This window comes from Acinonyx jubatus, unplaced genomic scaffold (genome assembly GCF_027475565.1).
Source record: "Acinonyx jubatus isolate Ajub_Pintada_27869175 unplaced genomic scaffold, VMU_Ajub_asm_v1.0 scaffold_38, whole genome shotgun sequence".
In the NCBI taxonomy this organism is placed as follows: Eukaryota; Metazoa; Chordata; class Mammalia; order Carnivora; family Felidae; genus Acinonyx; species Acinonyx jubatus.
In genome coordinates this window covers 16,652-40,494 of record NW_026463957.1, presented here as the reverse complement: position 1 = coordinate 40,494, position 23,843 = coordinate 16,652, and the positions used below count along the sequence as shown (strand labels likewise).

Below are 23,843 nucleotides of genomic sequence, written 5' to 3'. Positions count from 1 at the left end.
TCACCTAAGTATCTCTTTCTAATCCGATGTAATGGCTTAACTACAACATAAAGAGAAATAGGAGAAAAATAATCTACGTACAGTAATTTGCAATAAAACAATGCATATTTCAACATGCAAATGCTCTGGCAGGAACGCTCTGAACCGGGTCAGTTTTACACACAGGCTGGCATAAAGGGTGGTGAGTTAGCCTCTCAAATGCCATCAGACACACTGGTGCCTGTGATGTGATGGTTCCAGTTGGTGAACGAACCACCATTGGCAAATTTTCTGAACAAAACGAATACAAGCTTCCCTTGACTTACATCATAGTTGGCATCCCAGGAAGCTCCATGAATATTAAAACAGTGCAAACGGCATTATTATCGTTTCCACGTAAAATGCATTTTCTGTTTGGGCCTCGGATCATTGTGAATAAGGTTCACATCCATGAACATCCAGTGGGACGTTTGAGACTGGCGCAAGACGCAAGACGGTTCTAGAAGCAAGATGTGGGACCGCCCTGGGTACAGTGCTCACCTGGTATCCCCAGCTCCCACGCACGTCATTGTGCCACGGAAGTCACCTCTTAGGGGACAACACCTCTATTTTTTTTTTAATGTTTTATTTATTTTTGAGAGAAAGAGTGACAGAGTGCCAACGGGGGAAGGGCAGAGAGACAGGGAGACACAGAATCTGGAGCCAGCTCCAGGCTCTGAGCTGTCAGCAGAGACCTACACAGGACAGGGCTCGAACCCATGAACCGTGAGATCATGACCTGAGCCGAAGTCAGACGCTTAACCAACTGAGGCACCCAGGCGCCCCACAACACCTCTATTGATAACCACTGCTCCACATACACCTCACAGAGGCTGAAACCTGCAGTCATCCCCACCTAATGTTTCTCATGCCCGTGGCCTCTCTGTGGCCAGCTGTCCACCCTGCCCAGAAGGAGGCAGGCCGCCCAAGGACACCCCAGCTGCCTCAGGCCTCCCCTGCCCCTACCCCACCCCAGCCAAAGAACAGCGGATCCTCAAACCGAGTCCCCATATTGGTTCCCCGCTCCCAGGGACTTGACGACCGCCCTCCGGTACCTCTTACTTGGGAACTCCCTCCACACTGATCGAGCCTTCTGTGTGGGTGTTGAGGATCTCTGCCTACGGGCCCCTTTCTATCTATCAGTTTGCTTGCTTAGTTATCTTTATTACCAAAACTGCATCAAGATAACCGCATTCAGTTGAGGTTAAGTGGCCAACGCAGCCACACCACACCAGCTCAGTGCCTTCCTGTGAACCCGGTCAGTTTTCACACCCTGGCACACTCTGATTGTCTACACTTTCTCCCAACATGCCGCTGTGCCCTCTCCTTTTCAAGTGTGCCCTGACGTTTGCCCCAGAACCTGGTCTCCTTCCCCACTCCCCAACTTAACGCCCAAACGTTTCTCTTTCCACAACTTTCTACATACTCGCAGACTCATATACAAACAAGGATACACAGGGATTCTTCTGACCTCTCTCTGTAAGGATTTAGGTTTTTTCCACACCAAAATATAATTGTACTACATAAGTTACTCTGCACTGTGTTTTCTCGATCTCAATATGTTACGGATGTTTTCCAGGTCAGTGGATTAGGATCCAACTCAACATTTAGAAACAGCGGACATTCACATAACTGTGACTATGTCACGCTTTGGTCAGGTCGTCTTCAGGTACTAAGATCCCCTGCAATCAAGTCACTATGACCAGCACTGCAATAAATACTTGTGAATATATATCCTTGTACAGGGGGCTTTTGTCTCAAAGAGAGATGTTTCTAAAAATAGGATTTGTTGGGGCGCCTGGGTGGTTCAGTCAGTTGAGCGTCTGGATTCAGCTCAGGTCACCATCTCTCAGTTCGTGGGTTCGAGCCCCACGTCGGGCTCTGTGTTGACAGCTTGGAGCCTGGAGCCTGCTTCGGAATCTGTGTCTCCCTCTCTCTCTGCTCCTCCCCCGCTCGTGCTCTCTCTCCCTCCCTCTCCCCCCCCCTCTCTCAAAAATAAACAAACATTCAAAAAAATTTTTAAATAGGATTTGCTGGGTAGAAGACTGTGCGCGTCTAAGTTAGACTTGGCGGAGGGGATTCTGCCTGAAGCAGGAGGGGACAGGATTTTTGGTGGGGGAGGTGTCTGAGGTGGTCTTTGAAGGCCAAGGACAATGTGTGGGCTCGGGAGGATGGTCCCTAAGGCAGGTGACGGTACTCCACTATGTAGTAAGAGAAAGAAACCCACAGAGAGTCTTTGTAGCCAATTCCATAGTGAAAAAGGCCCTCATTGGGAAATCAGAAGACCCGGATTCTGGCCTAGGATCTACAGGGGACCTTGGGTGAGTCACTTCCCTCTCTGAGCAGATCAAGCCATGGGGTTAGATGGCCTTTAAAATCTCTTCTACGTGAGCGCTCTCTGATTCAATGAGAACACCCTACGTGATGGGGTTTCCTGAGCTCCTTATAAGGTGCTTGGTAGGGATAATAGATTCTTTCCCTGATGATGATTTACATCCATGTGGTTAAATCTGACACCTCTCTTTCTTACACACCCCCACACCCTCCCTCCTTCCACAAACATTATGGAATGTTTGCTATATGTGAAGCAATCTCCTAGAAGCCGGTGTGAAAAAAACAAACATGGTTCTGCCATTCCGGGCATCCTGAGACCATCCCCCTGAGAGCGTTCTCTTGGCCTGTGGCCGGAAGCACTGGCAGTTGACGGCCCTGAGACCCCCTCGGCCAAAGGTGCATGGAAATCAGAATATAAATGTCCAGGGCTCAGTCCCAGCTGCCCACATAAGAACACTCTGTCTCCTTCCCCTCCCCTGGGGCTTCCTGGGGCCCCGTCCCACATAAACAACTTCGCACTCACCCCGGCACCCTGCACAGAGCCGCACACGCAACGGAGACCCTGGTGAACAATGATCACAGAGCCATTTTTCAAGCATCAACCCTGTGCTGGGCCCCCGTTTCAAGAGTTTCACCCTGACGAATTCATCCAATCCTCACCTTGACCTTATGAGGTGAGGGCTGACTGTCACCGTGTGACACAGGAGGACACCGAGGCACAGAGGGGCATAGGCAATGTTCCCAAGGTTATGGGTTCAGGAGTGGTGGACCAGGGTTCAAGTCCCGACCGTCTGACTCCAGAGGCCCTGCTCCTAACTTCGGCACACAGGTGCACCCACATACAAGATGAAGGAATTGAAGAAGTGCTCTGTGGCTAGTCGCTCAGCTGCTAAGACGGAACCTGGATTTAACCTCAGTCAACTTACTGTGGCGCCTCCCTCCCCATTTGGGGCAGAATCAAGCGGATAATCATGCGTGGAAATGCTGGACGTCAGCATTTCCTGCTACCCTAGTCCCTACTTGCATACGATTATGAACCAAAGAGCTGGGGCGCCTGGGTGGCTCAGTCAGTTGAGTGTCCGACTTGACTTCGGCTCAGTTCACGATCTCATAGTCGTGAGATCAAGCCCGATGTCGAGCTCCACGCTGAACCTGGAACCTGCTTAAGATTCTCCCTCACCCTCTCCTTCCGCCCCTCATGTGCTCGCGCTCTCTTCCCCCCCCCCCAAAAAATAACAATAACAATAAAAATAAACTAAAGAGCTGGAATCCAGTCACACACCGTCAGTGAAGGAACCTCACAAATCTTACCGGTGGTGCTCTACACGGCCTGGAGGCCAATGCACTTCTCAAAGTGGAGTTTGCTTGCTACGGTTTCCTCGCCCGCACAATGGGGCTGATATCAGAGCCCTTTCCTCGGGCCATTGGGAGGATTAGACGAGACCTATGGGTGCTTAGGGCATGCCTGTGACCCAGTCTCACAGGACTGTATTTTCGTCCTTTCTCTGATTTCTGTACGGATGAGCAAAAAATGGTAACAGCTGTCCTTGAATTTTGTGTTTTAGTCCTTTAATAAAAATGTGCTCAATAAATGTTGGCTGATACACTTAAGCTCCATACCTAAGCGGTCCCCTCTCTGACTCCCCTGCGCGCCTCCATGGGTGAGAGCTGCCGCCTGGTGTCATTGTTTCAACTCGTGCCCGATGCAGTGTCACGTGCCAACCAGAGAATCACCCAGCCTCCGTCTCGCTGTGCTGGGCCGATAGGATCCAACGTCACGGCGTTTTATCTCCTTCTTTTCTCTGCCTGTTTATTCTCCCTACAGAGGACAGCTGTGTTTGCATTTTGTGTTTTAGTAACTTTAATAACGCCCGGGAAGTTGGATGGCCTGGGGACTCTGGGTCAGAGGGGAGCTGTCTCCACGTGGACAGACCGGGTGGGAGCGGGGAGAGTCAAGGGCAGGGAAGAGGAAGAGGCTTGGTCACTATCTCTTCAGTAATTCCCTCAGTGCTTTCTCTCACCATGGTTTTGACTTTCTGAGAATGATGGATGGGACCATCACAAAATATGTAACATTTGGGGACTGGCTCTGTCACCAGCATAATGTCTTTGAGGTGTATTCCATTTGTTGTGTGGATCAATAGTTCCTTCCTTTAGAGCTGGTGGTGTTCCATTGTACGGCTTGTTCATTCATTCACCTGCTGGAGGACATTTGGGCTGTCTCCGGCTTTGGGGTCCTTGTATCTTTGGGTTATTTTTGAGACTTTCACAACAGTTGCACTCTGGATATTGCAATGCCCTGCGGAAAAGGGCTTCAGACAGAAGCTAGGTATGTGTCCTGCATTGATTACAATTGAAGGGTTTTAGGAAGCCGATCTCCTCCCCTCCTCCGCCGCCTCATGGCCCCTAATTTGTCAGAATGTTCACTTTAAGCAGCAGAAAACAAACTGTCTCCAAGCCCCGTGTCCAGCCCTACTGCAGACCTTAGGTCATCATTTCTGCCCCTTGTTTTTAAAAGGACCGAGGCTATTTTGAAAAGAATAAATTTCATCATGTAAGGAACGTTAAAAAAAAGAACAAAATCCAAAGATGAGAGAGTGGTCCCTTCCGTTCCACGTAGCCCAACAACCAGGAGAGCCGGGAAATGGGAAATCCTCCCCGTCCGCCGCCGTCCGGATGGAGGGAACCGGGTTTCACAAAGGAACCCGCAGAATCGCGGCACGACGGCCACGCTCCACCCTGCCCGTGAGCTCCTGTCGTCAAGCCCTGGTGGGTTTGGTTTTGTCTGAAGGTTTAACAGGATTTCAGACTTGGGGGGTGGTCTCCTCGGATTTTCTCCTTCTTTTTCTTTTTGAGGCTTAAAAATACCCCCACGACACCAAGAAAACAACCGTGGAGGAGAAGATTAGAATTACACAGGATGTAATTCCCTTTCACAGAAATGCCGAAGAAGTGTGTCCCCCCTGGGGGTGTGACTTTCCTGGTGTAAGAGCCAAAAAAGTGAGGTTCATTTAAATAAAGATGCAGACTTCACTACCCAGAAGTAGGATAAGCATAAGGAGGTGTCTGTCCGTGTCCCTGCACAGCAATGAAACGGTACCAGGGCCATCCCAGATCCCTCCTACCACTGACACTCTCCTGGGGCTGGGGGGTCCTGCCCAATGGCCTCACGTCCCCCCAGACTCCCTGCCGGGCTGTTCCTGGGTGCAGGACCCCTCACTGCCAGAGGCTGAGCCCACCCAGGACTGTGTCCAGCTCTCAGGGCTCCTGCTTCTTCCAGCCTGACCCCTCCTTCCAGCTTCCTCAAGACAAGTTGCTCATAGAGGAAACAAGTTTGGCCATCGGTGTTGAGGGGAAGCGATGGGTAGATGGAAGTCCATTACATCCCTCTTTTTACTGTCAAGGATGTTTGAAAACTTCCAAAACATGAAATAAAATCATTACAAGGCTGGAAAAATGGACACCAAAAAAATCGTACACCCCAAACTGTGAAGCAAAGCCAAGCCCAGACGGCATATGTATTCTACATGTGGGTGGTGGTTATCAGGGTAGCCTCCAGAGTGGGACTGTGTGGGTTCAAACTTAGACTTTCCTCTCAGTAAGCTGTGTGACCCTGGGCAAGTTATTCAACCTCTCTGTGCTTCAGTATCCTCCTTTGTGAATGGAGATAGCAATCGTATCTACAAGACAAGGGTATCAGTTTCCTAGGGCTGCCACAAACCTAGAGGCTTAAAACAACACACATTTATTATCTTACAGTGCTGAAGGTCAGAAGTCTAAAATCAGCCCACAGTACTGCGTTCCTTCTAGGAACTCTCAGGGAGAATCTGTTTCTCTACCTTTTCCAGCTTCTAAATTTTTTTTTAATGTTTATTTATTTTTGAGAGAGAGACACACACACACACACACACACACACACACACACACAGAGTGTGAATGGGGGAGGAGCAGAAGGAGAGGGAGACACAGAATCTGAAGCAGGCTCCAGGCTCTGAACTGTCAGCACAGAGCCAGACGCGGGGCTCGAACTCACAAACCGCGAGATCATGACCTGAGCCGAAGTCGGACACTTAACTGACTGAGCCACCCAGGTGCCCCATACCTTTTCCAGCTTCTAGAGACTAACTGCGTTCTTGGCTCAAGGCCCCTTCGTCCATCTCAAAAGCAAGCAGCATGGAATCTTCTCTTTTCCTTGACCTCCTGCCTCCCTCTTATAAAGACTCTCATGATGACACTGGGCCCACCTGGAGAATCCAGGCTTTTCTCCCCATCTCAAGATCCTTTGCTTGGTCATATCTGCAAAGTTTCTTTCACCCACGTGAGCTAGCACATTCATGGGTTCTGGGGAGTAGAACGTGGACGTCGTCAGGGGGACGTTATTCATGCACCACGATTGGGTGATTATGAGAATTAAATATGTTGAACACTTATGGGTGTCCCTGGTACATAGTAATCACTAGTTAAGTATTAACTATTAGTAACAAATTTATCATTATTACAGGGTATTCATACATTGATTTGTAAAATAGTGAACCCATCAGAAAAAAACTTGCAGCCAGGTGTGGTTTGTAACTGAAGGAGGTTAAATAGAACCTTCCTTAGAAGAAACCTGGTGGGTGTCCTCACCTCTTCCTCTTTCCTGCTGGCTGGACAGTGGGTGTAATGGCTGGCACTGGAGATACCATCTTAGACCATGAGGTAACCCAGGGAGTGAAAGCCACTCATGGCAGAGGAACAAAAATGAAGAAATTTGGTTTCTTAAGAGCTCGGTAGAGCACAGCCCTCACACGCAGCCTTTGGCCTGCCCACCCCCAACCTGTTCCATGAGACAAAAATACATTTATATTGTGCTTAAGCTTCTCTTATCTTGGGCCTGGGTCACTCGCAGCAGAATGTAATGCTACTGATACTTTAATTTGAAATCTGTTTCCCATAAATCATAAGAGATGTCAAAGACACGGCGATGCCTACAAAATGAAATAAGAAACTGGTCTGCGCCTAAAGACCCAAAGGGCTTTGTTGGCCTCTCTTTGATATACGGAGGTGAGTGGGGGCCAGTGCAATCACCCCAGTTTCTCCCAACGGATGTTGCGTTTCTTTCTTTCTTTTTTTTATCATCTTTTCAGATGTCACGATCCTCGATGAGGTAAAAAGAGCATGAGAGCAAGATGGAATCCAGGCTGTGGTGGTGTGTGTGTGGAAGGAAATGGATGCATCTGGATGGAAGGACCAACGTGTGGTGGGTCTGCAGCGTAAAGCCCAGGCAGACAGGCTAGCCCGGACGAGAGGCCGAGTACGTGGAGACAGAGCACAGCAGCCTCCCCTGAAACACGTTGAGCCTCTATGGACGGAGAGAGAAAGAAAGATCACTCCTGAGAACACCACCCTGATTCCTTCCAGCCCGTGGACGTCCACGGGAATGTTTATGTGGCTTTTATTCCTTGCAGCATCCGTTGAGTTTGGAGGAGGAAAGGCCCCTCGACACTATGCTAAATCCCTCTGGAATTGCAACCAGCTCTGCCCAGCACACCCTTGCAAGGTGCCCAGACTGCCACCCAGGCCGGCCTGCACACCTTTGCCACTGTTGCATAGGGCACTGCTGACGGCCTGACCGGCCTCCCCCACCTCTATTGTAACCAAGAGGCTCTTGGCTTGTTCGGGGATATCCTGGTCCCTTCTGCATCCCATGGGCCTCAAGGAGGCCGACCCCACTCCGCCTCCAGAGCTGCTCAAACCCTATCTGTGATGGGGTCACGCACGGACAGGTGACCCAACTGAGGCCAAGGACCTTCTAGGAGGCAATTGTTGGGGGTTTAGGAGCAATGCCTTGCTCTTCCGGGAGAACGTCCAGAAGTGGCCGTGTTTTTCTCCTGCTGGCAGAGAACAAAGAGGTCAGACGGGACAGAGACAAAGCCTAGACTGTGAGGAGCAGGGCAGAGATGGAAAGACCTGAATCCTTGAGGGCACCTTCAAGTTGCTGAGCAAAGTCTTCCTGCGGCCCCCTCTGCCTCTCCCCCTCCAGTCGTACCAGCCAACACACGGTGTAGCCGGTGAGCCTATATGAAATTGGGGCAAAATCATCTTCGTTCATATTGGAAGTGTTTACAGTGTATGATAAGGCACTGGGAGCTGGTTTCTTCGTTGTTTTGCTGTTGTGATGCTCATTGTTGGTCTCTTTCTTAATTTTTTTTTTAATTTTAAGTTTATTTATTTTGAGAGAGATAAGACAGTGTGAGCAGGGGAGGGGCAGAAAGGGGGGGAGGGAGAGAATCCCAAGCAGGCTCTGCACGGTCAGCACAGACCCTTACATGGGGCTCAAACTCAAGAAACCGTGAGGTCATGACCTGAGCCGGAACCAAGAGTCAGACACTTGACCGACTGAGCCACGCAGGTGCCCATCACTGGTCTCTTTCTTAATCTCTACTTATAACAAGAACGCCCAGGGCCACGTTTGCAAGGTGCTGATGTCTGTCCCCGTGAATGTCATGTAAGGGAGGGGGCTACAAAGAGGCGATTCTTTCAGGGTCAAGAATGGGCTGAATTCTGAAAATACAACGCTGTGAACAAAGAATCAATTTAAATGATTGCAAGTGCTTCTTAAGACCATAAACCGAAAAAGATGATTTTTACCTGAGACCAGAGCTTTCTCGGGCTTTCTAAGCAGCTACTTACTTACAATTACCTCTCTTTTCTGGGACCTTTTCAAGTCAGTCCAGCTGACCACAATCGGTAATAAAAGCGTGGAAAGGTAAAAGCCGTAATCACGCTTGCAATTTGATTGTGGTTGTTACATACAGCGTGAGTGTGCAAGAGATACACGGAGAGACAGAAGGAAAGCTCTGCAGCTCACCTCCCCACATTCACCAGCTCCCAGGGTTGATTACTGGGTAGACTTCCCGCTAAGCTCTACTCCCGGGTGGGTGATGGCATGGGGACACAGAGAACGTCGTCGTTCATTTTAGTCCCGAGACCCAGACCATGAAAATTCCTTTAAAAGGTTTTAATATTGAACACTTTAACTGTATTCCTATTTCCTACAGATTTCCCAATATAATTCCCAATGTAATTCATATGGATTTTTTTGAAGGAGAAAATAGGATTTTGGTGAGAACGTCGTCTCGCGACGCTTCCTTCCGGGGCGTTCCGCCCAAGGGCTAGACTCACTCCCACGGAAGGAGAGTCTGTGTTCAATATAAATGCAAAACGCTCCAGACACTCAGGGTTCTCTGTGCTTTGCATGAATAGAGACAGCAGCTTGCCAGTGGGCAGGACTTGGCGGGGAGGCCCCTGTCGCAAATCCGCAGCCCCACACCGCCACGCTCCCGAAGTGCCTGTGAAATCTGCCTCCGTCGCTAATTTCACACGCCGGGGACAGAGCTGTGAACAGCTCAGAGCCCAGAATTCTCGTTTTCCTAACAGTTTCCGTAACCCTCAGACACCCTTTTATGGCATTTATTTTTTTTGCCACCTTTTAAAAATTAAAACTCTCGGCTTTTCTTAATCATCTCTTTAATTTCGTGACTACAAATAGCAGAGACTTTATTTTGTCTTTAGATCTTTTGCAAAGCTTTCTCTGGCTGGGTTGCATATTTTGAAAAGCGAAATGAATCGTTCGCATATTCCGCATTCATTATTCGCTCTCCTGCAGCTTTCTAAATGATGTAGGTACTTGGATGCTTCTGTGACGGGCACGGAATGCATTTGAAATGCGCTGTTAAAATATGCTTTTCATCTCCCTTCAGATCATAAAATGAATTTTCTTCTCTGGGTTTTGCAGACCTGAGAAACACTCCTCTGTTCTAGAAAGAGTTGCAAGACACAGGGGAGGGTCCTTTGGGACATAGAGGGGGGGAGTCTGAGTTGACTCCCGGGATGAAACTTGTCTGTCTTGTTCACTGCTGTTTGCTCAGAACCGAGCCTAGTGGCTGGTGTAAAATAGGCACTCAACAAATATTTGTTGAATGAATTCATTACTTCCTTAATGGAGAGTGGCGTCTTTTCTTTTTCTTTGGGGCTGTGTTGCCTTGCACTTGGGTTGTTCCTTTTTTTTTTTTTTTTTTTGGTATGCATTTCATCTCTAGTGAAATGATGAACTCCCTGAGGGGGTCAGCCCCCAGAGTTTCTCAACCTCAGCACTATTGACCTTTGTGCCAGACAATTCTCTGTTGTGGGGGGTCGTCCTGAGCATTGGAAGATGTATATCAGCATCCCTGAATTCTATCCACTGGATGCCGGTAGCTTCCCCCACCTGTAGCTGTTACAACTACTAAAAAAGGTCGGCAGGCACTGCCATTGTCTCCTGTGCCCAGGAGACAACCCCTGTATTACACCAGTGCCATTGTAAGTGCCAAGTGAGTGCTTAATTTATCCTTCTTGGATGAGGACATGGGCTTCAGTTTTATCTCCCTTGAGGATCTTAGGCCATTGCTCTCCTAACAGCTTGTATTTTGTTAGTACGTCAGTTCCCTTAGCAAGCACTTGCTCTGCACCTGCGGAGCACCCGGTCACCCAGGAGGGAAGAATAGTCAGACTGGGTGGTGGGCGGAAGGCAGGCGGGCTTCGTGAAGCAGAAACTCTGTTTTGTTCACAGTTGTGTCTCCACCCATAGAGCATTCCCTGGCCCATAGCAGGCACTCAAGAAATATTTGCTTTTGAAACACCTCCAAGAGGACCAGGGTTTGAGGCGCTGAGCAAACGATGACATTGGTGATTCTGAACACACGGCACAGGACGCCTGCTTTTATTCTAAAGGGAGAGATGGACAAACTGGCTCCATCAGGGAAATCTAGAAGAAGACTGGGGCCCATTCTGGGCCCCGGGGACAATACCAATGACTAACCTAGATGTTCAATGTCAACACACACGAGAAGAATAGGAAGTACGAGTCTAAGCAACAATAAATTCCTCCGTCAATGTTGGAAATCAAGAAAGCGTGGGCGCTTTTCTTGAATTCAGAAATTTTAGTGATGCATATAAATCTCTGGGTGATCTCAATAAAAAAATGTTAGTAAGGATAATCAAATAGTAGTAATGTAATAATAGCAGCTAACAGCTATTGAATATTAATATGTGCGGTGCCTTGTTTTATCAATTACTTATTAACCACGACTCATTTAACCTCCACAAGAAACCTATCGGGTAGGGATTATTATGATCTGGATCTGAGTGATGGGGAAACAGGATCAGAGAATTCACTTTCCCTAAATCACTCACCTAATAAATGCCAGAGTGGCATTTGAACCTAGGCGGTCAGCAACAAAATCTGAGCTCTTCACCACAGCATTGTCATGGGTACCATTTTTTTTTTTTTTTTTTTTTTTGGTCAAGGGCACTATTTTAAGGAATTTAGAGGAAGAGATAGACAGAATGCATACAATGATGGAGAATTTCAACAAAGAAATCGAAGACCCTAAAATAGAGCCAAAAGTACCCTTTAGAACTAAGAAATTCAATCCTAGCGATCGGAGTTTCTTTGATGAGTGTGTAATAGCAGGTTGGAGATAGGAGCAAACTCAGTGAACTTAGAGTTGGGTTGATAGAAATTATCCAAACTATGTAAGATACAAAACAGGTGAACATAAGGGAAGAAAAGCAAAAATAATATAAAAACAGGGAGGGGGGACAAAACAGAAGACACTCAAATACAGAGAACAAACTGAGGGTCAGTGGCTGGGTATTGGGTGGGGGGATGGGCTAGATGGGTAAGTATCGTAAGGAAGACACTTGTTGGGATGAGCACTGGGTGTTATACATAGGGGATGAATCACTGGAATCCACTCCTGAAATCATTATTGTACTAGGTGTTAACTAACGTGGATGTAAATTAAAAATAAATAAATAAATAAATAAATAAATAATGAAATTATCCAAACTGAAGTAGGGAAAGAAAAAAAATTCTATAATTTTCTAAAAAAAAAAGAGAGAGAGAGAGAGAGTACCTACGACACATGTAGGACAACATCAAACAGTCCAATACACGTGTGGTTGAAGATTCGGAAGGCAAGAAAAGAGGCAACAGTGAAGAAACAATACTCGCCGTTATGATGGTGGAAAGTTGCACAGAAGTGATTAAAGACAGGAAACCGCAGATACGAGAAGCTCGGTGAACACAAGGTAGAACAAATACAGAGAAAATCCTATTTAGGTGTATCGTAGCCAACCTTCTAAAAATCAAATGTAAAGAGAACACGTGCTATTCAGGAGAACAATCAAGATGGCTGACTTCTCTCACAAACAGCAGAAGCTGTCATAGGGCAAAGGATGTTTTTGAAGTGCTGGTTAAAAACAACAGCAAAAAAACAAAAACAAAAACAAAAGCCAATTTAGATTTCTACGCCCAGCAAACTGTAGTCCTCGAAAGTGAATATGAAATAAAGATATTTGCAAACAAACAAAAGCTGAGAGAATTTGTCACCCACAGAGAGAACTACTTGGCAAGGAATTGTAATAAAGGACGTTCTTCAGGCTGAGGTGAAATGATCCCAGAGCTACTGAGAGGAATAAAGAGCCACAGGGGGAGAAATACATGGGTGAATATAAAATACTACTTAAAATAAATTAAATATTGACTTCAAGTAACCAGAATGTGAGGTATTGCAGGGTTTATAACAGGACAGACTAGAGCAGCAGGTGGAATTATACTGCTGTAAAGCTTTTATTTGCTGCATGAATGACTATGGGACCAAGTTAAAAGTAATTGCAATAAATTAAGAATGTATACTTACAGTTTCTGGAGCAACCTCAAAAATATTAACTGAAAGGGTTAGGTGCAAAGACTATACAGGAAACACAATGGAGTAATAAAGACACTTGATTAATCAAAGGAAGGCAGACAAGGAGGCCCAACAGAACAAAGATGAGACAACTAAATACCTCACTTATATGATAGAGATGGTCAAGCAAGATTAAAATAAATAAAACAACAAAAAATAAACCCAACTACAAACTGTTTACAAGAAGCACACATTCCTCAGAAATAAAAAAGATCTGATAAACCCAGCAACCTTAAAAAAAATCTCAGAAGTGTGATGTTCGGCAAAATGTGCCTACTCATGGCTCCATTTATATGAAGTTCAAGAGCAAACAAAAACTCATCTTTGATCAGATTATTGTAGAAGTCAGAACGGTAGTTACCTGGAGGGATATTACGAACTGGAAAAATCACAAGGAAATTTCTAGGAGTGAAGGAAATACAGTTAAACCTTGGATAATGAGTAACTTCTTCTGTGCGTGTTCCACAAGATGAGCAAACCATTTCTAATAAGTTTTAACTTGATGAACAAGTGGTCTTGCAATATGACTGATACGTGATGACAAATGTCACATGATCACAACTGAGCCAATGGTTCCTGAAATTCACTTTGATATACAAGTGCTTTGGATTACAAGCACGTTTCCAGAATGAATTATGCTCGTAAACCATGGTTTTACTGTATATATTTTTGTTGTCGTTTAAATATTCATTCATTTTTGAGAGAGGGAGCAAGAGTGGGGGAAGGGCAAAGGGGGCGGGCAGAGGATCCAAAGCAGGCTCCGCGCTGACAGCAGAGATCCTGACTCGGGGCTCAAATTCACAAACCCTGAGCTCACGACCTGAGCCGAAGTCAGACACTCAACTGACTGAGCCTCCCCGGCACCCCGGAAATACATGTTTTGATCTGAGTGGGGGTTATGAAGATAAATACGTATTTCAACATTCAGCACCCCGTATATTTAAGATTTTGTGCGTTTACCGTATACAAATTTTACCTTATAAAATGTGTGTATACATACGTGCACACTCATACAGGCGCGCACCGGCACAACGCTTTCTTCCCTCTTTCACTGTACCACTGTCCCAGGCCAGGTTTACCAGGAGTTGGAGGCTGAGATGGGGGGTAGCCAGGAGACAAGTTGCCGGAGAAGTCTCCAGAATAGCACCGGCAAAGAAGCAAAGGAGGCAGAGAGGGATGAAGCAGACCCCACTGGATCCCTGGGGCGGGGCGGCCCTGCGATGCTGTTCTCAGCTGAGGGCAGGGAGCAGGGTCTGAACACCCAAGTCAACCAGTCATGGGACGTGTAGGGGAGCGAGCTGTCCGCAGCCAGCACTCCCGGCCACCAGGGGAACGAGCTCCGGGCTCCTGGAGGGGAGGCGGGTGGCACACCACAACGTCCACTGTAACCGCTCTGGTCTGAGCCACCAGGCTTGCTCACCCGGATGAGCGCCAGCTCCCTCACCAGTCTCCAGCTTTCCACTCTGGTTCTCACTACGATTTGTTCACCACGCTGCCACCAGGGGTTGGTTAGGAAAATGCATCACACCAGGTCAGATTTGGACCCTACGTAAATCCCCGCGGTGTCTCCCCATCCTGTCTAGAGTGAAATTCTTTACTCTGGCTATCATCTCTGCCTCCGGCCCCTCTCCAGCTCAGCAGCTTTTGCGCAGGAGAGGGTGACCAGCTTGTTCTGCTCTGGCCGGGATATCTTGGGGTCACCGCTGAAAGTCTACATCCCGGGAACACCCTTGGTTTCAGGCAAACCGGGGCAGTCGGTCCTCAGACTTTTGGATGAATTGAATAGAGGCGAAACGAGGAGTCCTGGACAGGCCGAGGCTTTGGCTTGAAGCAAGGGTGGGGGAGCCCTGTCTGCGCTGGGGACACCCAGGGAGGAGCCAGCCCCTCTGCCCTCAAAGCCCAAACCTGGACAGGCAGTAGACTCAGAACTTGACTCCCTCCTTCCCAGGGGACCATCCCCAGGAAGCCCAGGGCCTGTGTCAATGGGGCACGGTCTGCTCCTTGTGGTCGGGCAGTGATTAGAAAGGCGTGCCCAGGGGTGACTGCAGCGGATTTACCCAAAAGGCGTGTGGCTTGCTCTCTTCATGGTAATTCGAGCCCTCAGCACATTCCGTCCAAGGATCCGAGGAGCTCGGATCTGTCAGGGCTCGCCGCTCGCTCCTGGCACCAACGCTGGCTGGCACGTCAGGGCCAGACGCTTCTCTAAACCGTGCCCGCCAGTCGTCCCAGAGCCAGCTTTTCTGGGTGTGAACCCTACGGACTCTGATACTTGGGAAGAAGGGAAGGGCGGGGGAGTGAGGAAGTGAAGCAAATTCTCCCATGACCTAACCTGCTTCAGACTCTGAGCGTTGAGCCTCATCTGGGCTGTTTCAACAGCGGGCACACTGGCATCGTGTCCAGGGTAACTTTCATTGTGTGGCACCGTCGGAGATGTTGCGAGATATGCAGGACCTCTGGCTCCTGCCCGGCCGAGCTCGGTAGGTCAGCCCTTTCCCTAGCAACTGTGACAACCCAAAACACCCCCACTTGCTTCCACAAACCCGGGTTTGCATGCAAATCTGACACTCAAAGGGCCTCTAAAACCCAGTGGGAAAAGTGGAGGCAGGGGAGCAGGTCAGCCAGGGCACAGTCCCAGTGCTGGGAGAGGCCCTCCACAGGTCACCAGGCCACTTAGTCCTGAGCCTGTCAGAGAATCCCGTGGAACCCTCACCATTTCTGCAAAGAGAAGGGGATGCTATTTACTGAGTATTCAGCACCCCCAAATTAGACAGTTATAACAAAATGTGGGAAAAGGAGAGAAGGATTCCTGGTATCCAGCCAGCAAGCATTCTTGGAACACTTACTCTGTTCCAGGCACAGTGCCCGGTGCGGGCCACACGAAGAAGGAAAGTCACTGCCCGGATTCAGGGAGCTCGTGGTCTGGTCAACACAGAAAATTCATCCACTGCAGCAACAGCCATGAGAGAGAGAGAGAGAGAGAGAGAGCGAGCGCCCTGTGACAATGTGTTCATTTTAAACATGGAGGTGGGCAGGCAGGCTGTTGTGGGACCTACATCTGATGTCTTCATGGACAGTAATTTGAAGATGGAATAGAATGGAGTGGAATATTATCAGATAGCAAAAGTAAGCAGTGAGCACATTTTATCTCAGATGTATGAATATGAATATATATCGGCTTGAGGTGCAAAATATATTTCATACTGTGGCTCATGGACAAAAATGCTTAGAAGTACAGAAAAGGGTTATGGTGTAAGCAAGGAGCTACTTTTGTAATAATTCACCATCAATTGGAAACTCCACGGCAGATTTTGGGATAACTTGCAGGCATAGAGCAACCACACATGTTACACCAGGTTACATGATTCCCCAACAATCCCAGAAGGCAACAGGACAAGATCTTTCTTCTCGCTGCAGAGATGAGGAAAATGGAGACTCGGCAAGGCCGAGAGCCTCTCCGGAAGTCACCCGCTGAGAGGCCAGAGCTCCAGGCCTGGGTCCCGCAGGCATCCCCCCCAAGACCCCGACCCAGAGGATCCTGCGGCACCTGCCGCCCCGAGATGGGGCTCCCCCCATGTCCCGCCGTCTCCAGGCACCTCTGCAATGAAAGCAACAGGCAGGATGAGCAAACTCAGTTCGGTTTTAGAAAGAGACTCCCCCACCAAGACTCCTTGGGCACAAACTCGCCTCGCTCCCCTCTTGCCAGAAAATCGCGCTGCTGAAACTGCCCACGCTTCTCTCTAGCGTAACTGACTGTCACTTCCTCGGGGCGCCACCTGGTTCGAGCTCAGGATGTGGAAGGGAAGCAAATCTTCTAGGTGATTATTCCACCACCGCCCATGCCCACCCCCCTTCGGAGTAAAAGAGCCAAAAAAAAAGGAGGAGGAGGAAGGAGAAGAAGGAGAAGGAGGAGACAAAGAAGAGAAATGTCAGGATTTCTTCCAGAAAAGCCAAATGAAACAGGGTGGATGGAAACCCCGTCCTGGCTGAGGATGGGTAAGCATTAGCCACCCCCCTCCGTTTATGTTCTGTCCCCCCGCATACAGGTGTGTACGTGGGAGGGGGTCCTTTCCACCCTGGCCCCTCCTCCCAGTGTCCTATGGTCTGTTGGTTTAGGGCGCCCACATGGCGTGGGTTCTGGAGGCTGAGCTGGGACGGGACAGACGACTTCTCTGTTGTCGGAAGGTCAACGACCTGTGTCACGTGCATCCGTGGCATGAGCTCGTGTGGCAGTGCAGCCTGGTGGTCAGGGCCACAGCTCCGGCAGCCCCCGCCTGCCTTCATTTCCTCTGCCGAGAGAGCAGGGTGGACGGGGCGATGTTGGGGATTCCTTCCGGCGCGTGGCGTTCATACAACAGGCACCCCTGAGCACCCGCCCTGTGCCGATCCCAGTTCCAGGCTCCGGGGTGCAGCCCCGACCCCAGTCCTACCCCCACAGACCCGGCACCCTGGGGGAGACACCCAGTGAGCAAGAAATCAAAGCAACCCCCGGAGCATGAAGCATGCTGGGAAGACATTTAACCAGGCTGAAGCGCCGAGGGACGAGGGACGGGCAGGTGGGCTTGGATGGGGACTCGGAATGAGGAAGGGACGTCCGGCCTCAGCCCGAAGAGGAAGAAGGAGCAAGGAGCACATCGCAGGAGGGGCCAGGAAGGGCACTCCGGGCACAGAGGGCATCGGAGTGGAATCTGAGTTACAGCCAACCCCGCCCTTCCCAGCTGGCCCCGTGGGACCCACGGAGAAATGTCCCTGCAGTTGCATCTGGGGGTCGTTTGACTGTGTAGAATAGTGGTTTAGAGCACGGACCCTGGGTTCAAACCTCAGCTCTCTCACCTACTAATTAACTTAAACGACGGCTCTGAGCCTACTTCCCTATGCAGAACTGCAGACGGTAATAACAGACTATTGTGGGGATCGAAAGAGTAAGTCCTCACCCTGCGCCCAGCCCCGCCTGGAACTCAGTGGAATCTGAGGGGCCGGACACCGAGTCTGCAGAGGTCAGAGCGGGCGCTTTTAAACGAACCCCCATTCAAACCGGACCTCTGGGGGCATCTTTAATGATGAAATTGCCCCTGCTCAGAATGTGCAGGGAAATTAGTGCTCAGACTTGGCAAACATCTGTACACTCTCTTGACACGAGATGGTCTTCTGGAAAGCCAGTACTGGCTCTCAGACTGGGGACAGCAAATGCTGGGCCTGTCCTCACTGGGGAAATGGGGGTGGGTGGGGAATTACTATAGCTGTCATCACTATGGGGATCTGAGAAGGGGCCAGTGACCCTAAGAGCAGGAAAAACCAGGGGGACTATCACGGTGGGTACGAGTCAGGGCTCTGAGGCCAGGCCCCTTTCAAATCCCAACCCTACCACTTACCAGTATATGACCTTGAGCGAATTTCCTGACCTGGCTAAGCCTGTCTCCTCATCTGTAGATGAGGATATTGTCGTCGTTCATCTGATTGTCACCACCCGGGGTGAGGATGGTCAGAAATCCTCACTGCTGGTGAGGTTAAGCAGGCAGGACCTCAGAGGTGGTGGAGGGAGTAATCACAGGGGCCCAGAGAGGAGCCACTGAGCCGCCACCGCCCCATCCACGACCCCCAGCAGAGGAGGAGGTGTAACCCCTGTGCTGGTTACACAGCACTTCGGGGGGCCTTGTGCCCTTGCCATGGCCAGGATCCCTCCCTCTCACAGACTCCAGGGACAGCCGCCAGAGAAACTTCCTGCCTTGTCAATCTTTCCCTTCTCGTGATCGCGCGTGTTCCCGTCCTGCTGGAGTCCTCTGCCCACACCTCCTATGCGGACCCCCCACCCGCCCCACTCCCCACCCCCCCGCAGGCCTCCAGCTGCCGCCTTTCCCCACCACCCTGCAGCAGAAACCCAGCCGTGGAGGGGGGGGGGCTGCCAGCTGAGCGCTGTCTTTGGTCCCGTCCCCAGACTCCCGGGAGACTGGAGAAGCCCCGCGAATTGCACAGGGATTCCACGACGGCAGTGAAATGGCCTGTGATTAAACCAAGATGTCAAAATCAATATGCAGAGGGCGTGATTAAAAGACAAGCATGGTTGGCACTGGGACATCAGTCTTAATTGAGCCCGTGCCTACATTTTTACATGTGACAAGGAAATACGCGGCGGGGTGATAAACCTTCAGGAGAAATTAATTACCCCTGCCGCCTGCCCCTCCCCTGCTCGGTGTAACGGGCTCTCCCCTCGCCCGCCACAGGCCTAACCACCCGCCCCCCCATCTGCCCATCCCACCTGCCCACAGTAGCCCTCACCCCACAGCCAGCCATTCGGGCCCCTCAGCCCCAGCCCCTCCCTGGGCTCTCAGCGAGCTCGTTTTCTGGCTCCGAAAAGAGAGTGGATCAGTGAGTCAGCCCAAAGCACTGGGCGAGTTGGGGGGCCGGGGGGGGGGGGTGTTTACTGCAGAAGAGACAGCAGAAGGACATAGAAGGGGTGGGGGTGTAGGCAGAGTTGGGGTGGGGGGGGGGTTGGTGCACTGTGTGGTCTGGCACGTGGCCTCCCCTGGGGACAAGTGGTGCATTTCCATAGGATGCAGGAAGGGAAGGACCAGGGGTCGTTCTGGGGGTTTCGGCAGAGGCAGCAGGGCTGAGCGGGGTGTGCTGGCCTTGGTGCCCGGGGCTGAAGCCACAAGTATGCAGGGGAGGGGTGTCACCGGGGGGCTCCAACAGGGAGACACAGGGAGTCACCAAGGACGCGGCGGGGGCTCTGGGAGGAGGGTCCATGGGAGGCCCGGAAGCAGCAGAGCCCAACACCCTGAGCCGGCCAGTCCCTGCTCTGCCCAGGGCCCGGTGGCGCCGCGCTGCGGGACGCTTTCTGCAGGAGGGAGACACCAGCCTCGGGGAGCAAGCCCCGGCTGTCAGGGCCGCGCAGACGCCGAGCGCCAGGAGCAGGGAGGACAAGCACCTGGGGCAGGGCGCAGGCAGAGGGCGGCGAGCGGAGACACCGATGGGCCACCGACAGGGCCGTGAGACTCCGTCCTTGCGGGGACCCGAGGGAGACAGAGAGCCAGGGGCCGGCATATTCACGGGTGTGGGGCCCCTGCCGAGGGGTCTCCGCGGACAGGGGGTCTGGCAAGCAGGGTGCAGTGCGGCGGGCTCCCTGCGCCCACTTCGGGGCCTGCTGTCTCTGCCGTCCGCTGCCGGGCTGCCCGGGGACTCCGGGGCTCGGCCCGGCACGAGGGCTTCCCCCTCGCCTGCTCTCTCATTTGCACGGCTGGGGTGAGCACCGAGGTCTCCATCTGCGCTCCTGCCCCCTGCCCGTGCCCCGCGCCTGGTGACCCCGTACCTCCGGCCGCGTCCTGTACCCCTGCCCACCCCGTGCCCATGCACAGCCTCAGACCGGTGGCCCTGGGGACAGGGAGGGCCCGGGACCCGCCAGAGGTTCTTTCCAACAGAAATGGCGCTTGACTCGCTCCCGTTCCCCCTGACACGGGGTCTCCCGGAATGCGCCACAGGGGCCTTGCCGCCCCGCCCCGGGCCCCGCCCCGGCCCCCGCCCTGGCCATAACTACCTCTTCAAAAGGGAGGAGAAGGAGCAGAGAAGGTACCTGGCCGATCAGGGCGGCCACAGTTTCCAAAGCATCCCCCACCCACAGATGACAGCCTGCCCTCGGATGTGTCCAGGCGGCTAAACACCGGCAGATTATAGACGCCCGAGAACTTGCGGAGTCCTGCCCAGATTTCAGTCCTAAGAAGTAATTTGCAAGAAATGATTTGCCGGATTGAGCGGCCGCCAGGAATCCTGGCCGGTTGGCGTCTTCTCCCGGAGGCTGTTCTCAGACTCGGGAGCCAGATCGGGGCCGGGGCTCCTCGGCCTCAGCGGAGCCTCGCGGGCGGCAGGGAGGCGCAGCGCGGCAGGCCGATTTCGTGCACGTTTACCGAGCCCGGCAGGAGGCCACCGCTCAGCACGTCCCCGGCTAATTGAAGGACCGCAGCCAGTTGTTCGCCATCAGGGTCACAAAAGACGACCGCTTTGCTCCCAGGGAGCGAATGGGAGCGCGTCAGATGCCAAAATCCGGCCCCCGCCACATGGCATCCTTCACAAGCGACCCTGCAGGGACAGCCGGCCATTGTGCAGAGAGGGTTATGGTGGGGCCTCCATCCGGCCTCTGAGGGGCCGCTCAGCCCACGAGGGGGCAGGAGAACAGGGTCCCGACCTGCCTCCGCCCTGGCCCAGAGGGGCTGCGGCTCTGCACGGGGGAGGGGCTACAGGCCCGGGGGTCAGGGGACTCGTGCAGGGGCGGGGGAAGGGGGCCTGGCCCACCGGACCAGCCCTGTCTCCAGCCAGTGCAGCCCACGTGGAAACACGGGCCCAGCACCCACGGACTTCCAGCAGCCAGGGCCACCCTGGGAAGACGGGGGTCACTGTCCGCTCTGGGACTGTGAACTTGTCGGGACAGGGCCAGGTCCCGTCACATCCTCGCACCCCTGTGTCCGACCCCCACCCAGCACGCCCTCCTCGGCCACCGGGCTGGGACGGAGAGGTCACCCCGCTGAAGTCTGCGGCCCCCACAGCTTTAGCTCGGTGGGCGGTGGCCCCTGAACGTGTGACCCGCAAAAGCGGCCCGGTTGGGGGGAGGGGAGACGCCCTCACCTCATCTGTCCCTGTGATCCCCACGCCGCCCAGCCCACCCTTGATGGTCATGACATTCTGGAATGACTGTTTCTCTCCTGGGGTCAGAGGTCACACTGGCCCCAAAGGAGCCGGCAGACACGGCCCGTGTGTCCCCTTGGTGTTTTTTGAGACATGGGACTCCAGGGTCAACGTGTAAAAACCTGGAGATTTCACTTGAGACTCGGATTGATTCTCCTGAGGTCCCAGGAGATGGGGCACCCTGGGCCCACACCCTCTCGTGTAGCGACCGTGGGCAAAATCCCGCCGCCCCTCTAGGCGGGCCTGTGCTCCCAGCGTGAGCCGTCTCCACTGCCCCCCATCATCTCCCAGCACGAGCCCAGGATCTGCCGCCCGGACTCCTGTGCTGCGTCGTCCAGGTGCCCCTGGCCGGCGTGTGACCCCGGCCAGCTCCTCGGCCTCCCTGGGTGCTCCCCCTGCAACGACAGAAAGTGTAACAGGACCCACGGCTCGGCTGGGCATTGGCCGAGCCCGGATCCGCACCTGCTTGGACCGTGTCTGGCGGGGGTAAGCCCTCGGGAGGTGCTGGCTCGCGGCTGGTGGCTGGTGGGGTCCTCACTCCTTCTACTACTTGCCGGGCCCGTCCGGGCCTTGGGGTCCGAGACCCTGCTACGGAAGGAGGAACAAATTCGGCCATTTCTCTGCAGCTCTCCCTGCCTCCCCCTTCACCCCAGCCCGCCGCTCCCGGAGCCCCACCCCCAGAGGCGAGCAGCACGGGGCCCGGAGTCCCGCCTCCTGGCGCTGGGTGTTCCATGCCCCGGTCACCACCGGTCCCGAGAGACCCCGTGTGCGCCCGCGTTCGGATCTTCTCCCACGTTTTGTGCCCGGACGTTCGCCCCGGTCCAGCAGTGACTCCGGGACTGCGTGGGAGGTGGACTCAAACCCGCGAGTTTTCTTTCTTCCCGCCCCCGCCACCGGCAAGACGCTTCGGGATCCGCCAGACGCCGTGGATCTTTGGGATTAATACGCACACCCGCTAAGCACTTCGAACGCGGTCAACAACGGTACTCCAGTTACTACCGGCTCCTGCTTCACGCTGTCTCGCCCCCAAGCTCGTCCTGTCAAGCTCGTAACGATCAGCAGGGTCACAGGGGCTCTGCGACCTGGCGTGTGAATGGCACGTGCCCTGCCGTGTCTGTGCCCGAGCGTGTGCGGCCGTGCAGCGTGTGCGTGCGTGTGTCAGTCCGCACACTCACGCGTCCAGGCCCCGAGTGTGGGACGTGGAAACCGGCCCCAAAGATCTGGTGGGCGCGTTTCACGCTGTCGCGGTCCTTAAGCTCCGAGGAGTCACTGACGGGACACTCGAGTTTCCGTGTCAGGTGGCCACCGACCCCCCGCTCCGCCGACACCCACCTCCTCTTTTCTCTCCCCCCTCCGATTCGCCAGCCCTCCCTTTCCGCCTTCTTCTGCCCCTCCCCCCGCCTGCCTGCCCCGCCCCTCCCTCCCCTCCCCGCTCTCCTCTACTTTGCAGCCTCTGCCCTGCGCCCCCCAGCCCCACGTGAGGGGTGCAGGATGGGAGGATCACAGCCTCCCCGCCTGGCCGTGGAAAAGCTTTGACGCAGGTGTGCACCCGTTTCTCGGCCCTGCAGATCCCCCAACGCGGGGAAAATCCATCCATCACGCATGCGTACACACACACACACACACACACACACACACACATGGGCACACATCAGGTGCGCAGAACGTAACACAGACCAGAAGCAAGCCCTCCGCCCTCTGTCTTAGTTTTGGTTTCCCCAGAAGCAGACCCCGAGGTGAGGTCTCAAGGTCAAGTAGTTTATTTGGGGGGTGAGCCCAAACGACGCCAGCTGGGTGTGGGGCAGGGAGACCCGGAAGGGACGGAGCCAGCCAGCATTCTGCCTGTTTCTCTGGGAGAAATTGAGATTCTTTCTTTATTAGTTATAAGTGTCCTCGGGAGATTCCATAAACTCCTTGACCACACGTTCTGAAGACAGACAATTCATCATCTGGCCAACGCGGATTGCTGCCTACACTGTGCCAGGCAGTGTCCTCGCCACTGGGCCACAGGAAACCAGGTGCTTTGTCCCCAAGAGCTTCACGTTCTGC

General features: G+C 52.6%; 1 long non-coding RNA gene across 2 annotated transcripts; it reads right to left on the bottom strand.

Annotated features, from left to right (window-relative positions):
• Positions 1 to 12,178: 12,178 nt before the first annotated feature.
• On the bottom strand, positions 12,179 to 21,205 carry LOC128313777 (uncharacterized). 2 transcript variants are annotated; one of them, XR_008294824.1, is made up of 3 exons: positions 20,653 to 21,205; positions 15,968 to 16,068; positions 12,179 to 15,386 (listed from the first exon to the last, which is right to left on the bottom strand). It is a non-coding gene; the product is annotated as an uncharacterized LOC128313777 (long non-coding RNA). The 2 variants fall into 2 exon arrangements; XR_008294825.1 differs by lacking the exon at positions 20,653 to 21,205 and adding an exon at positions 16,406 to 16,966.
• Between the last annotated feature and the right edge of the window lie 2,638 nt (positions 21,206 to 23,843).